The sequence below is a fragment of the Ailuropoda melanoleuca genome, chromosome 17 (genome assembly GCF_002007445.2).
Source record: "Ailuropoda melanoleuca isolate Jingjing chromosome 17, ASM200744v2, whole genome shotgun sequence".
In the NCBI taxonomy this organism is placed as follows: Eukaryota; Metazoa; Chordata; class Mammalia; order Carnivora; family Ursidae; genus Ailuropoda; species Ailuropoda melanoleuca.
The window spans coordinates 23,325,542-23,338,676 of record NC_048234.1 but is presented as its reverse complement, the minus strand read 5'-3'; the positions used below and the strand labels follow the sequence as shown (position 1 = coordinate 23,338,676).

Genomic DNA, 13,135 nt, shown 5'->3' with positions numbered 1-13,135 from the left:
CCACCCCCCGGACCCCAGCCCCACCACCAACCCCGCGCGCAGCAGCAGCAGCAGCAAAACCTGGAACTCGTTAGAAATGAACGTTCTCAGGCCTCAGCTCAGACCTAGTGACTCTCAGCCTCAGGTCGGAACCAGCCATCTGGGCTCTGATGATTTACACTTTGGGTTCTGATTTATGCTTCGATTTGAGAACTGCTGGTTTTAGGTGCTTGAGTTTTTTGTTTTGTTTCGTTTGTTTTTAAAGATTTATTTATTTGAGGGGCGCCTGGGTGGCACAGCGGTTAAGCGTCTGCCTTCGGCTCAGGGCGTGATCCTGGTGTTATGGGATCGAGCCCCACATCAGGCTCCTCTGCTGTGAGCCTGCTTCTTCCTCTCCCACTCCCCCTGCTTGTGTTCCCTCTCTCGCTGGCTGTCTCTGTCAAATAAATAAATAAAATCTTTAAAAAAAAAAAGATTTATTTATTTGAGAGGGAGAATCCTGAAGCTGTCTCCCCACAGAACGCGGAGCGCAATGTGGGGCTTGATCCCAGGACCTCGGAGCTCAGGACCTGAGCTAAAACCAGGAGTTGGCCGCCTAACCGACTGATCCACCCAGGCACTCCTGTTTGGGTTTTTTTAATGGTACCTTTTGTTACAATTTCCTGGGAAAGTAAAGATGTTTGGCATTTCGACTTTGGCGATAAGAGCACACTGCGGCTCAGCATGGCGTCCTCCATAGCACGTGATGGGGCGCTGTTAGCCAATCGTTACCTGCTCGCACGCCCTTCCTCGCTCAGGGTCCAGCGAGAGGCCTCCTGTCACCTCACCCCCAGATGTGGTCACTTGCTCCACAGAGAGCTGAAAGAGGGTAGAAACACTGGAGGGTATGGAACTTTCCATCTGGGGGCTTATGGTTTAAAGGGCAGAACTGAGCCAAGGGGTAAGCTCATCAGAGAGAAAGCGTTTGCTGATCTGGTCACACACACACACACACACACACACACACACACACTCATTCATTCACCTTTTGTTCTCTTTGCTTTAAGTTGGAAATGTTCTTCCTCCTTTACATAAAATCTAGGTACCAAATAAGGAAGTATACTCTGGACGACTGAATACCCCTTATTCCCTGTGCAATCTCTCAAGTGTTACTATTTTTTTTGGCAATGGAATGTAAAAAAAAGTTATGCTTATTAATAGTATAGTGCACATGGTCACTTAACTATCTTAACTATTTCACTTCTGATGAATCCTAGAAGAGAAAAGCTTTTTTCTTGAGCCCTCTATATAAAATTTTAAAAATTAAGTATATTTTAATTTTTCCCCTGGGGTAGTATCACAGTTTAAGAATATATTTGACCATTGATTTTTAAAAATACATACATACATAAACAGCTTTATACCTTGTTACAAGATCATTGCAAGTTTTTAAGGAAAAACCAGGTATGACAATTCAAGAGAAAATACCCATGACCAAGTTGGACTGTTCTTACTATATCAAGAAATTGTACATGGATGTTTATGGGAGAAGTTATTCCAGACCCTACCAGTTTTCTGTCAAAAAAACAAAACCAAGCTGATGTTACTCTGGATGACTATTTTCTCCCACCTCTGTGTAACGTTTAACTTGCCTTTGTAACGTAGGCTTGAGCTCTGCTAACAATTTCATCTGTAAGTTGACAAGCCTATACCAGGGGTGGGCACCTCGCAGAGCAGAAACATCCCTCTCAGGGTTTTACCTTTGTACCTTGATTTAATAGAACGNGGATTCGGTGAGGCGCAGTTTGGCAGGGCAGGCACACTGAAATGGGGAGACCAGAGGCCTAGACTTGGAGGTGTTCCTAGTCCAGCACATGGACTATACCAGGCAGCTCCCCCCCCCACTTTCTATCCCCAGCCTGGCTCTACTGTCTCGGGTCTGGTCCAGTGCTCACCCAGCACGCCCAATTATTAGCTTGAGAACATGGTAACTGGGAAAGCATGGTATTCACTTGGGTATCTTTGGCTGTGAGGATCAAATCCAACTTCAGGAGGGCTTTCTCCAGATACTGAAGTACCCCCAAAGAATCCAGGATCCTCAGGGAAAACCTAGGATCAAAGACAGAAAGCACAGGGAAGTTGGAGGACGCTGTGTGCTGTCTTGACTGCTCTCAGCTTCACCCCCCCCCCCCTTTCTGCAGACCAACTCTGTCTGCTTCTGGCACCTGCCCGGCGGCTCTTAAGCTGCTGCTTTGAAGCCCTATGAGAGAAGCATCGTGCTTCGCATGGGTTGGATGTCTTTATGGGCCCCATGAGGCCGTGGCTGGGTGAGATGTGTGTGTACTGGGAGGCAGTATGAGAGAGTCACCTCTGACCCTGTAGCTGGGTCAGAAAATTCCAAAGAAGGGAGTAGTTGATGTGGAGAGGACAAAAGCATTCCCCCCACACATACCATGAACATGTTGCTGAGGGTTTATTCATTAACTTCGCTCTAGGGGAGGAATCATCTTTGGCTCCAAGAAAATCTGGATCTTGGACCTTCTGAAAAACCTAGGGCCAGACTGGGGAATCAGGGTCACGGGTGACAGTGAATTTTCCAAAGTGACTCCACCCCGTGAGGCCTCATGGCTGGGAGCAGGTGATGCCTCCACGGACACCTGTCTCTTAGCACAGACCCCGTAAACAGCCCTGGTGGTGAGCAAGGCTGAAGTTCACGGCGAATGCCTGCACGGTGGTAATGCCTTCTGAATCTCTGCTCTAGGAGCCTTCTTTACTCTGCATAACATTCTGATGGGATGGAAATCAATGAATTTGACCCAATACTCTCCGAAAATATATATGGGTTACTGGATGTTAATCCTTTTGGCTTCAGGAGTTCATTTGGTCACTCAGTTGTTAATTCAAATTGGGAATGAATCTTGGTACATAAACTCGGGGGGGAAAATGTACTTCTCTGAATCAGTGTATCTGGTGGTAGCAGAAAGGTCACCCTTGGGTCGCTTTCCCGTACCACCCTCCCAAGATGGCGGCATAGTTCCAGGCCCCTGCTATTTGTCGTGAAGTCGGAAGGCCCCCTGGGTCCTCTCTTCACACTGATCCCTGCTGCTGCTGGGTCAGAATTGAGGCTGGGGAGGACTCTTCATCACAGAAGGAGTCCAAGCTCTGTATCCTGCCATTCTCTCGGGGCCCCTGCGTGTCTGGGGGTGCAGCCAGCGAGCAGGTGTGACGTGACCCTCTGCCACTCCAGGTTTCGCACTCAGCTCTCGTGCAAGAATCTCTGAGTCTGGGGGTGATTGCTCTCCGCTCAAGCCGTGTCCTCCTTAGGAAAGCTGGCCACAGCCTCCCTGATGCAGGGAAGCCGGAGCCCTCTAGCCGCAGGAGCGAGGGAAGTTGAGAGAGACAAACACACCAAGAAGCCTCCTGCCCCAGGGCGGAGACCGTCCACGCCTGGCCAACAACCAGGCGGTGAGTCGGCCCTGCCTTCTCTGCACTCAGAAGCAACGGTCCCCCGTGGTCAGATCGCCACTTGGAGGCATCTCCTCCTCTTCCTCGTGGCTCCAGGTTTGTGGGTGGCTCTCCCTGCTCCAAACCGGGTGCATAAAGGCATTTGTTGTTGGGCCGTTTCCAAAGCCAGTTTGGAAACCCGTTGTTCCCAGAACAGTAGCCTCCCAATTCCCAAGCATTTTCCATACGTCTTCAGTGAATTCATAAAAGTAGCAGGAGAGCTTTTCCTTTTCCCTTCTCTGGCGATGGGTGATCTTTAGTTCTGTTCATATTCCTATGGGGAAACTCACCTACCTGGCTCCCACACATTGTGCACTTTTGTCCTCAGACTTTGCAGGCACTAGACTAACCATGACTGCACACAGTTTCACTGGTCAGCCACCATCCTTTGCGGCCATGTCATCGTTTGGCCCACAGCACAGCTACTGCATCAAAAAATAAAATAAAAACACTTGGGGGGCGTCTGGGGGGAGGGGATATATTTAGGAGTAAATCAAGGAGAACCCTATAGCAGATGGCAAAGTTTGCTCGCAGCATTAATAAAACCTGCCACCTGGGGCAACCAGCAGAGGAGCGAGGACCTGCGAATGCCTCATCTGGAATTTCAGCCCCGGCTCTACCTAAAATATTTATGCAGCAGTGCTCCTTAACCCCGGACCAAAGCATGGGCTCACATGTATACTGTTACTGTAGACGTCACCAACGTCTAGCCAGCTGAGGAACCTTGAAGAGTACTTGGAATGTGGGAAAGTAAACGGCCATGGGGTGAAGTTTGCAGGGGCTGAGAGAGTGGCCTTGGTTCCTAAACAGAAATATTTATCTTGTGACCAGAATAGCTCTTCAGTGGTCAAGACACATGACCAAGGAGGGAGAAGGGAGTTTACTCAGGCAAAGGGTGAAAGGGATGGTGTGGAAGCTGGTAAGCTGGGGTACTAGTGGCAGAGAGACTGGAGTTACTGCCGAGAAAGAAATGTTGCTGAAAACACAGCTGGTGATAATTCTGTTCCCGAGTCTTTCGGTCTCTAGAGATGCATTTGTGTATTATGTTTGTAAATATATCACACGCGCATGCTAAAGTAGAAGATTAAAAATGCTGGGGGCGCCTGGGTGGCGCAGTCGTTAAGCGTCTGCCTTCGGCTCAGGGCGTGATCCCAGAGTTCCGGGATCGAGCCCCACGTCGGTAGGAGCCTGCTTCTTCCTCTCCCACTCCCCCTGCTTGTGTTCCCTCTCTCGCTGGCTGTCTCTATCTCTGTCGAATAAATAAATAAAATCTTTAAAAAAAAATGCTGGGGGCTCCTGGGTGGCACAGCGGTTAAGCGTCTGCCTTCGGCTCAGGGCGTGATTCCCACGTTATGGGATCGAGCCCCACATCGGGCTCCTCCGCTGTGAGCCTGCTTCTTCCTCTCCCACCCCCCCTGCTTGTGTTCCCTCTCTCGCTGGCTGTCTCTATCTCTGTCGAATAAATAAATAAAATCTTTAAAAAAAAAGATTAAAAATGCTAATAATGCTTATCATTTTTTCTCTATTCATATTTGGTTTTTCTTTTTAAATTTTTAAAAAAATTTAAATTCAATTAATTCAGTTCATTTCGTAACTTACTCAGTTAATGAACATATATTGTATTCTTAGTTTCAGAGGTACCTGTCTGGTTGTTCTAAGCTTAAGCACTATTTCGAAGGAAGAAAAAAAAATGTCTAAAGTGATCTTTTTGACAGTTTAGCACAAATTATACAGTTCACCCAGAGGTAGTCATCTGATATCTCACCTGAGTCTGGACTTTGGCTCCTTTTGACCTGACACATTGTACTGTATGGAGTTTTGTTTTGTTTTTCTCTGATAAATGGATAAGTATCATTCTCCTGAAGCAGGGACATAGAATTTAGATGCTGACAGTGGATAGCATATGGCTGTTGAATGGTTCTGGAAGGTTTCTTAGAGAACCAAAGCCAGGCACACACAGGTGGTGTTAGGACAGAGAGGTTGGAAGGGTCTGCAGTCAGTTTATTTCTGGTGACCTAGCTCTGTGCAGATGGTGGAGGAGCGAGGGAATAAGCGAGGGGAGGTACTTTCAGTGGTTTAAGTCAGTTAAGCTTCGGGGTACGGCATGACCCGCACAAACTCTGCTTGTCTCCACGTGCCCTCCTGTTTCTCCTCAGTTCCCTTCAGTCTGTGTCCTGTACCAGCACGACTGTAAGTTGTCCTCATGGGTCACCGTTGTTAAGTTCAGTGACCTCTTGTTGGTGCCCCACCCACAGCCTCCAAGGTCACTCGGTCTCTCCGGGCTGGTGTTTCTCTCCACCCTCACCGCACGGTTGTTCTCCCTCTCTAGCCGCTCCTGTACCTCCTTCCTAGGTGGTTCTTCCTCTGTCTCCCTTGACCCCCCTGGGTCTTCTGTCATCACCCTTAGAACCTTCCTGTAGTCCTGAAAGGACAGCCATCATCTTCCTGGTGGTAAAAGGCTCGCAGGCAGTCCCCTTTCTCCACTGCGAGTCATCCCCGTCAACGCAGCGTTTGATCACAAGACGGCTTTTCAGATTAGAACACGTGCACGTTGTCACCAAATCTACAGGCCTGGATGTGCGTAGACTCATCTCCGGGCTCCATGAGACGGCCGCTGGATAGCCGATGTATGGTTTACTCATTGCTGGTGGAATAAGCCCCTGGGTGAGCCTCTCCGGGCAAATAAAAATGGTGGTGCTAACAACAAAAAAATCTTATTACCTCAAGGCACAAAGGCATATAAATTTCAAAAAGCATTTGCAAAGCTGATCCAAAAAATACTGGGTTTGTTAAACACCAAAATGTGGTCCGTGCAAGAGTGAAAAACTTAAGTCCCATTCCAGCTGGACCACTGAGCTTAATAAACACAAGACAATGGACGGTGCTGTTAGGACAGTGTGTGAGGGTTAAATGGCCTGGAACGTGGGCCTTGTGAGGGCCACGGGCTCAGCTGGGCCTTGACAAGAGGGGAGAAGAAAAGCTGTATCTTGCATGGGGAGTGATGGGTACAAAGGCAGGGTCTGAGGGTGTGTTCTCCAGAACATACCGTCTGTCCTGACAAGGACAGACGGTATTTGTTGGAAGTCAGAGGAAGGTAAGATAAAGTGGAGCTGGGTTATGGAAGCAGCTGAAAGTCAGCGGAGGGGTGTACATTTAACAGAAGAGAGCATTATTACCGCCGTGGATCGGATGTAAGAGAATGCTAGGTTTGCAAGTTCGAAGACCACCAAAGTTTAAATTTGGAGGCTTCCTGTAAGGTGGGGTGGGAAGGGCTCCTGTTTCTCGAGCCTCTGTTGTATGCCAGGCCCGCGCTTTCTGAGATCTGACTTTTATAGTAACCTTAGGGGTAGATACCCTTGTTTGCCGTTTTACACAGACAGACTGAGCTCCGCGGAAAGGCGACTTGTCTAAATTCTGCAGAGCTCCTGGGCCAGGATTTAAGCCCAGGGACATCTAACTTCAAAGCACAATGAGAATGGAGACCATTTTAGTCCATTCTTCATTTTGCAGACCCAGGCGAGCCGGGACTGTTGAGGGTGACACAGGGAGCAGGAGGACGGAAGCAGGTGCTCTGCAGGAGAGCCTGGGTGGGCGGGGATCTGCAGAGAGAGGCCAGGCTCGAGGCTGCAGTTGGGGCAGCTGGGGTGCCGTGGCATCTGGCACGAGGCACAGGACAGTAGGACATCCCAAGGGAAAGGGGTGCTGGACTGATCTCACAATGACGGATGGCTGGAAAATAATCCCACAGTTTGAATCCCAGGGAACTGCCATGCACAGAGAAAATTGTCGGTGGAGCTAGTTTTCCAAGAAAGGTCATATGCATCCTATGGGGTGGTCTGACTCTAAAATGACAGGGACCCCAAAATACAAAAATGTGAGCTGCCTTCTGTACATACTGACCGATACATGAACAGCATGAAAGTTAAAGGTAGAAGTCTGGGAGGAACCAGCCCTTGTCTTGGAAGGGATGGGTACATACCCCAAGAGCGAGCAGCCAAGCTTGTCCCGAGAGCAAAGGACACCCCCGTTTGCATCATCTCCTAGGCTGTCATTCTGGGCCATCCCTTCCACCTCGCCGACCCGCACCCCCCATGGGAAACGACTTTACTTTGATTTCTTCACTCCATAGCCATCTCCAGGAGTTGGTCCCCCTCTCCTGTAGCTCCCGGCCCCATAAGGACACTGCTCCCCCACATTTCCCTCACCAAGATTCCTGTTCTTCCAGAATGATCTTTGCACTGCTGGCAGCTTGCTGAATGGTTGAATCGCCTCCATCTTCGGACCACGCGAGGGAGATTGTCCATGGAGCTAAAGCACTAATTGAGGTAAGGTGTACTTGTGTTTGTGTCCTTTACCTCGGCTTTTTGGAGACCGTAATCCATTCTTTCCCCCTAGCTTTTATGCGCTTATAAGCCTTTTGGAGTGCTCTTCCTCTGCGAATGTATAAGGGGGCAGAAAAGACTTTTATAGGATGAAATACGAGCATGGTGCTTGGCTCTGAAGAATAAAGTGGAAAATGTATTACACCTCAGATGAGATCAGTAAAAGTACCCTATTTCCATAAACACAGTCTGCATAGAGGGGATTCTATTAGAGAAACTTAATAGATCGAAAGGAGAATTATTAAGTCTTCTTGAAAAAAAAATGCAGACACTTCAGTATTAATATATTGCTGGCTTTATTCAAGTAAAGAGAATCCAGAAATAGGGAATTTAAAAGGAAAAATAAAAGCCTGTTCTTCCATTTCCAGAGATAATCCATGGTAAAATTTTGATGCGTTACTTGTAATATTTATTTTACGAATATTGGTAACGATGGGTGTCTGTGTGTGTTGTCTGTGAGTGTTGTGTGTGTTAACTTGTCTGATATTTGCAAACCTAGTAACATTTATCACAGGCTTGCTTTATACCAGGGTCTGTCCCAAGCACTTGACATATATTAATTTATGAATTCTCACAAGCTGGTGAAGTGGTTTTTTTGTTATCCCCATTTAAACGTAAGAAAACTGAGGTGCAGAGAAATTAATGTCTTGCCCGTGCTCACACAGCTGGTAAACCCACTTAGAACTTGAACCAGTCAGGGGATGCCTGGGTGGCTCCCTCGGTTGGGTGTCTGTCTTTGGCTTAGGTCGTGATCCCAGGGTTCTGGGATGGAATCCCGCATCCAGCTCCCTGCTGAGCAGGGAGCCTGCTTCTCCCTCTCCCTCTGCTGCTCCCCTGCTTGTGCTTTCTCTTTCTCTGTCAAATTGAAAAAAAAAAAAAAACAAAAAAACAAAGAACTTGAACCAGTCAGATAAGGAAGTCCATGTGAATGGGCTTTTTTTTTTTTTTTTTTGCATACCTCTTTTCCTTTAAGAAGATGCTTATTCCAGGGCACCTGGGCGGCTCAGTCAGTTAAGCATCTGCCTTCAGCTCAGGTCCTGATCCCAGGGTTCTGGATTGAGTCCTGTGTTGGGCTCCCTACTCAGCAGGGAGCCTGCTTCTCCCTCTGCCTCTGCTGCTCCCCCTGCTTCTGTTCTCTCTTTCTCTTTTAAATAAATAAATAAAATCTTAAAAAAAAAAAAAAGAAGAAGAAGATGCTTATTCCTCGGGGCCCCTCGGTGGCTCCGTCAGTTAAGCATCTGCCTTCTGCTCAGGTCATGATCCCAGCATCCGGGATGGAGCCCCATGTTGGGCTCCCTGCTCAGCGGGGAGCCTGCTTCTCCCTCTGCCCCTTCCCCCTGCTTGTACACGCCCTCTCTCTCTGACAAATAAATAAATAAAATCTTTAAAAAAAAAAAAAGGTCCATACTCATATAATTAAAGAAAAGGTTATACTTGTTCGCAATGACATATGATTATTCTCAGATTTGTAATTCACAGTCATATCTAACGTGCTACATTGTTGCGTCCTTAGTGTTGACACTGTGAGCAACCCAAAGGTGACACATAGCGATCCCTGCCTCCGCGGCTGCTGCCACATCACGGGTGACGAGGAGACAGTAATAACAGGCATGCGAAGTAAGTGGAATGTGAAAGTGCTTTATGAGCTCACGGAGCACTTTCCCACGCGTTACTTCGCTGGAGCCTCACGACGGAGCCGTGAGCAGCTGGAGCAGCTGTTGTCAACCTTGCTTTATAGAGGAGGAATTAAGCGGCTTGCTAACTTAAGCTCATGGAAATGGTCGGGGGTAGAGCTGGGTGTATACCCAGGCTTCTGACGATACATCCTCATTCTTGGTGCTTCGTGACCTAATGAAAAGCTGAGGGAGGGACAGGTGTCGATACCCAGCTCTAGAATGTGCTAGAAAAGGAAAGAGCAAAGTGGGATGCCACCTGGGTTGGGGGGGAGGCAGGGACCCAGTGAGGAGAGGGAGGCAGAGGAGGAGGGAGGGGGCTTTCTCCTGGAAGCAAGGAGGGAGGAGGGAGGGAAGAGATGAAGGGGATAGACCCAGATGCTTTGACTTGGAAAGGACTATTTGAGGGAGCTCAAGACTTAGGACCTGAATATAACTCCTGAATGGAGAAAGAAGAGGGTATTTGTTGCGATTAAGAGCAGTGGGTTTGCAGGTTTTGATTTGAAAAAGAGGAACTATTCAGAGTAGCCCTCGTGCGACGTGGAACAGGGAATCCAAAGGGCTGCCAAAGACCTTTGCGGCACAAGAGGCAGGACCCAGATAATGTCACCCAGAAGTTGAGTACTGCAGTGACCATATTTATACACTCTTGTCACACCGTGCAGGGTGTTTTAATGAGTGGATAAACAAGCAATGGTTCTCAGTTTTTGGTTCTAGAAACCTTGTTGGGGTCTGTGCTTATCCTCAGGCAATGGGTACGTGAAGTAGGGAGAGGGTAGATGATTTCTTAATCTGTAAAATGAGGTTTTAGACTACATAGATGCTTCTAGAAGTCCCTTTCTACCACACGGTTTCCTGATTCATCTTCAGTCTACACTGAGTCTCCTGTCTGTGACCCCCTCTACTGGACAGTTTAGCCTTTTTATGTTATGATCTAGATACTTTCTTTGCTTACTTAGCTTACTGTCATAAGCAACGTATATGGAATGTAGAAAAACTAAAGATACGTAGACAAAAAAAGACATATTTAACATGTATAATCCTACCACCATTAAATACCACTGTTAATGTTCATCCAGAGGCTTTACTGTATGTATATGCCTACATAGGATTTTTAAATACAAAAATGCAACTTGCCTTTCTTCTTCTTTTTTTTAAAAGATTTATTTATTTAAGAGAGAAAGAGAGTGTGAGCAGAGGGCAGAAGGAGAGGGAGGGAAAGAGAGAATCCCAAGTAGACTCCATGGTGAGCGCGGATCCCAATGTGGGACTTGATCCCATGACCTGAGCCAAAATTGAGAATCAGACACTCAAATGACTGAGCCACCCAGGTGCCCTTCAACTTGCTTTTCTTGATATACCATAAACTTCTCTCCACATCGATACTTATGGCAGCATAATTTTTATTATTGAAGCGTAATTGACAGTGTTATTATTAGTCTCAGGTATACAACAGACTGATTTGACAATTTTAACATTACTCCGTGCTCACCACCATCTATCACCATACAACATATGTGTCAATGCATAGCCTCCTGTTTTTGAAGCTACTTTTAATAATCTTTAATATAAATTCAGGGAAGTTTTTTTTGTTTTGTTTTTGTTTTGTTTTTTAACTTATTTGACAGAGAGAGACATTGAGAGAGGGAACACAGGCAAGGGGAGTGTGAGAGGGAGAAGCAGGCTTCTCGCCGAGCAGGGAGCCTGATGCGGGGCTTGATCCCAGAACTCTGGGATCATGACCTGAGCCGAAGGCAGATGCTTCACGGCTGAGTCACCCAGGTAGTGGTTTTTAATATATATTACGTGAAAAATCTGAACCAGTTTACAGATTACACTGACAGTATGCAAGAGATATTTTTCCCGCACTCTTCTTAATATTAAAGTAGAATTTTAAAAAAACCTTTATCCAGTTTTATGGACAAGTGAACGTTTGTCACATATTTTTGAACCATTAATATTTCTGTGAATTCTCTGTTCATGTCCTTTGCACGTGTCTCCAGAGGGACATTTGCTTTTTTTGTTACTGATTCGCTAGTGTTTTTATTGCAAAATACCTTTTATTGTAAAAATACTGTAAGTTTTTATGTCCTTTGCCATTGAATTCTGTGTGGTGTTTTTAAAAGGAAGTAAATACTTAATTTGTGGTGGTGAAATCTTTTCCTTGTGGTTCCCATATAGACTAACTAGGAAGCAGGAGTGCCTTCAAGTATTTGCCTTGCAGTCGGCCCTTCGCATAGCAGAATGACCTCTTTCAAGTGTGGTGCCATCCTGGCACACCCCTGCCTGAGTTGTCAAGGCAGTCTCCTCACCTTGGCCTGAGGCTGGACGTGATCTGGCTCTGCCTGCTCTCCAGCCTCACCTCTGTAACTCCCTGTGTTCCAGCACCCCTGGCCCCCTTTCCATCCATGAAACGTACCAGCCTCTTTCCTGCCCCCCGGACTCTGCAGGTACTCTTCCTTTGTTTGTGAACGCGCATGCACACAGGCACACGTGCACTCACACTTGTGCTCTTACACACTACTTGCAGCTGACCCTGTCAGTGCCCAAGAGAGAGCCCCAGAGCAGGCTGCTTGGGTCCGCCTGGCTTCCCCCTTCCCCAGCTCTGTGCCCTTGGACCCCTTCACCTCTTCCTCTCCTGGAACATCATAGTCGTTATCATAATAGTCCTTCCTTATCTCAGAGCTGTTGGGAGGCATGAACGGGTGCATTTATGCAAAGATCTTAGAAATCGACCCCATGCACAGGAGTGCACATCAGTGTTTCACTGTCCTTGTCATTTTCTGGTTCTCAGAGAGTGCCGTCCTGTCCAGCCTTGGTCATTCTGTCCGGCATTCTCCATCTCATAATTCCCTTTTATCAGCTTTGAGACTTACCAGTATGCAGTTATTTTGCCCTGATTTACTTTGTCCTGTTTTCTTCGCTAGGCTGTGGCTCCCTGGGGACAGGGGCTGAGCGTCTGCTGTCCACAGCTAGGTTTCTGGTGCTTTGCAACATTTGTAGAAAAAATGAATGAATATCAACCTGTCCGACCACAGACTGCATAGACACCTACATTGTGTTATTCTTGTTTTATGGTTTTATTTCACCTTTTTAAGTATTTCATCTGTGTGAAACTTAATTTGAAGTATGGTTTGAAATACAAATGCAAATTAATCTTTCCCCATATGAAGTAGCCAGTTGCAATTTTTGTCTTTTTTTTTTCTTAAGAGTGCTCCAACCCAAATTCTATAGGGACTCTGATGTTGTTTCTTGTTTCTTTCTTTGTTCGTCTCTCCTTGGGTAGTCATTTTGCAAAAAGTAAATGCAGAAACTGTCCATTGACTTCAGCCAAATTCCTCATGAGTGTGCTGGCCCAGGACCAGGAAAGATGCTCCTGGGGTCACTTCCCGTGGCCTGACAGAAGACATGTTATTGACTTAGGGACTTGTTGCATTTGTTCATTATCTAGTGCTACTAAACCAGCTGGTTATTTTATGCAACCCTGTTTTAGATATTCTGTCTCCCGTTTTTAAAAAATGACTGAAATCTTGAAACTTCCACATTCTACTGACTAAATTACTTTTCCTTAACTGCCTCTTGCATTTAGATGAGAGATGAATATACCTTGATAGACCA

General features: G+C 46.8%; 1 protein-coding gene across 3 annotated transcripts in view; it reads left to right on the top strand.

Annotated features, from left to right (window-relative positions):
• Positions 1 to 13,135, top strand: part of KANK1 (KN motif and ankyrin repeat domains 1) — a 182,549-nt gene that overhangs the window by 46,043 nt on the left and 123,371 nt on the right. For all 3 annotated transcript variants that reach the window (XM_034647435.1, XM_034647433.1, XM_034647434.1), the window contains exon 2: positions 7,688 to 7,787. The gene's annotated coding sequence lies outside the window, so the exon portion shown is untranslated. The remainder of the gene's footprint in view (positions 1 to 7,687; positions 7,788 to 13,135) is intronic.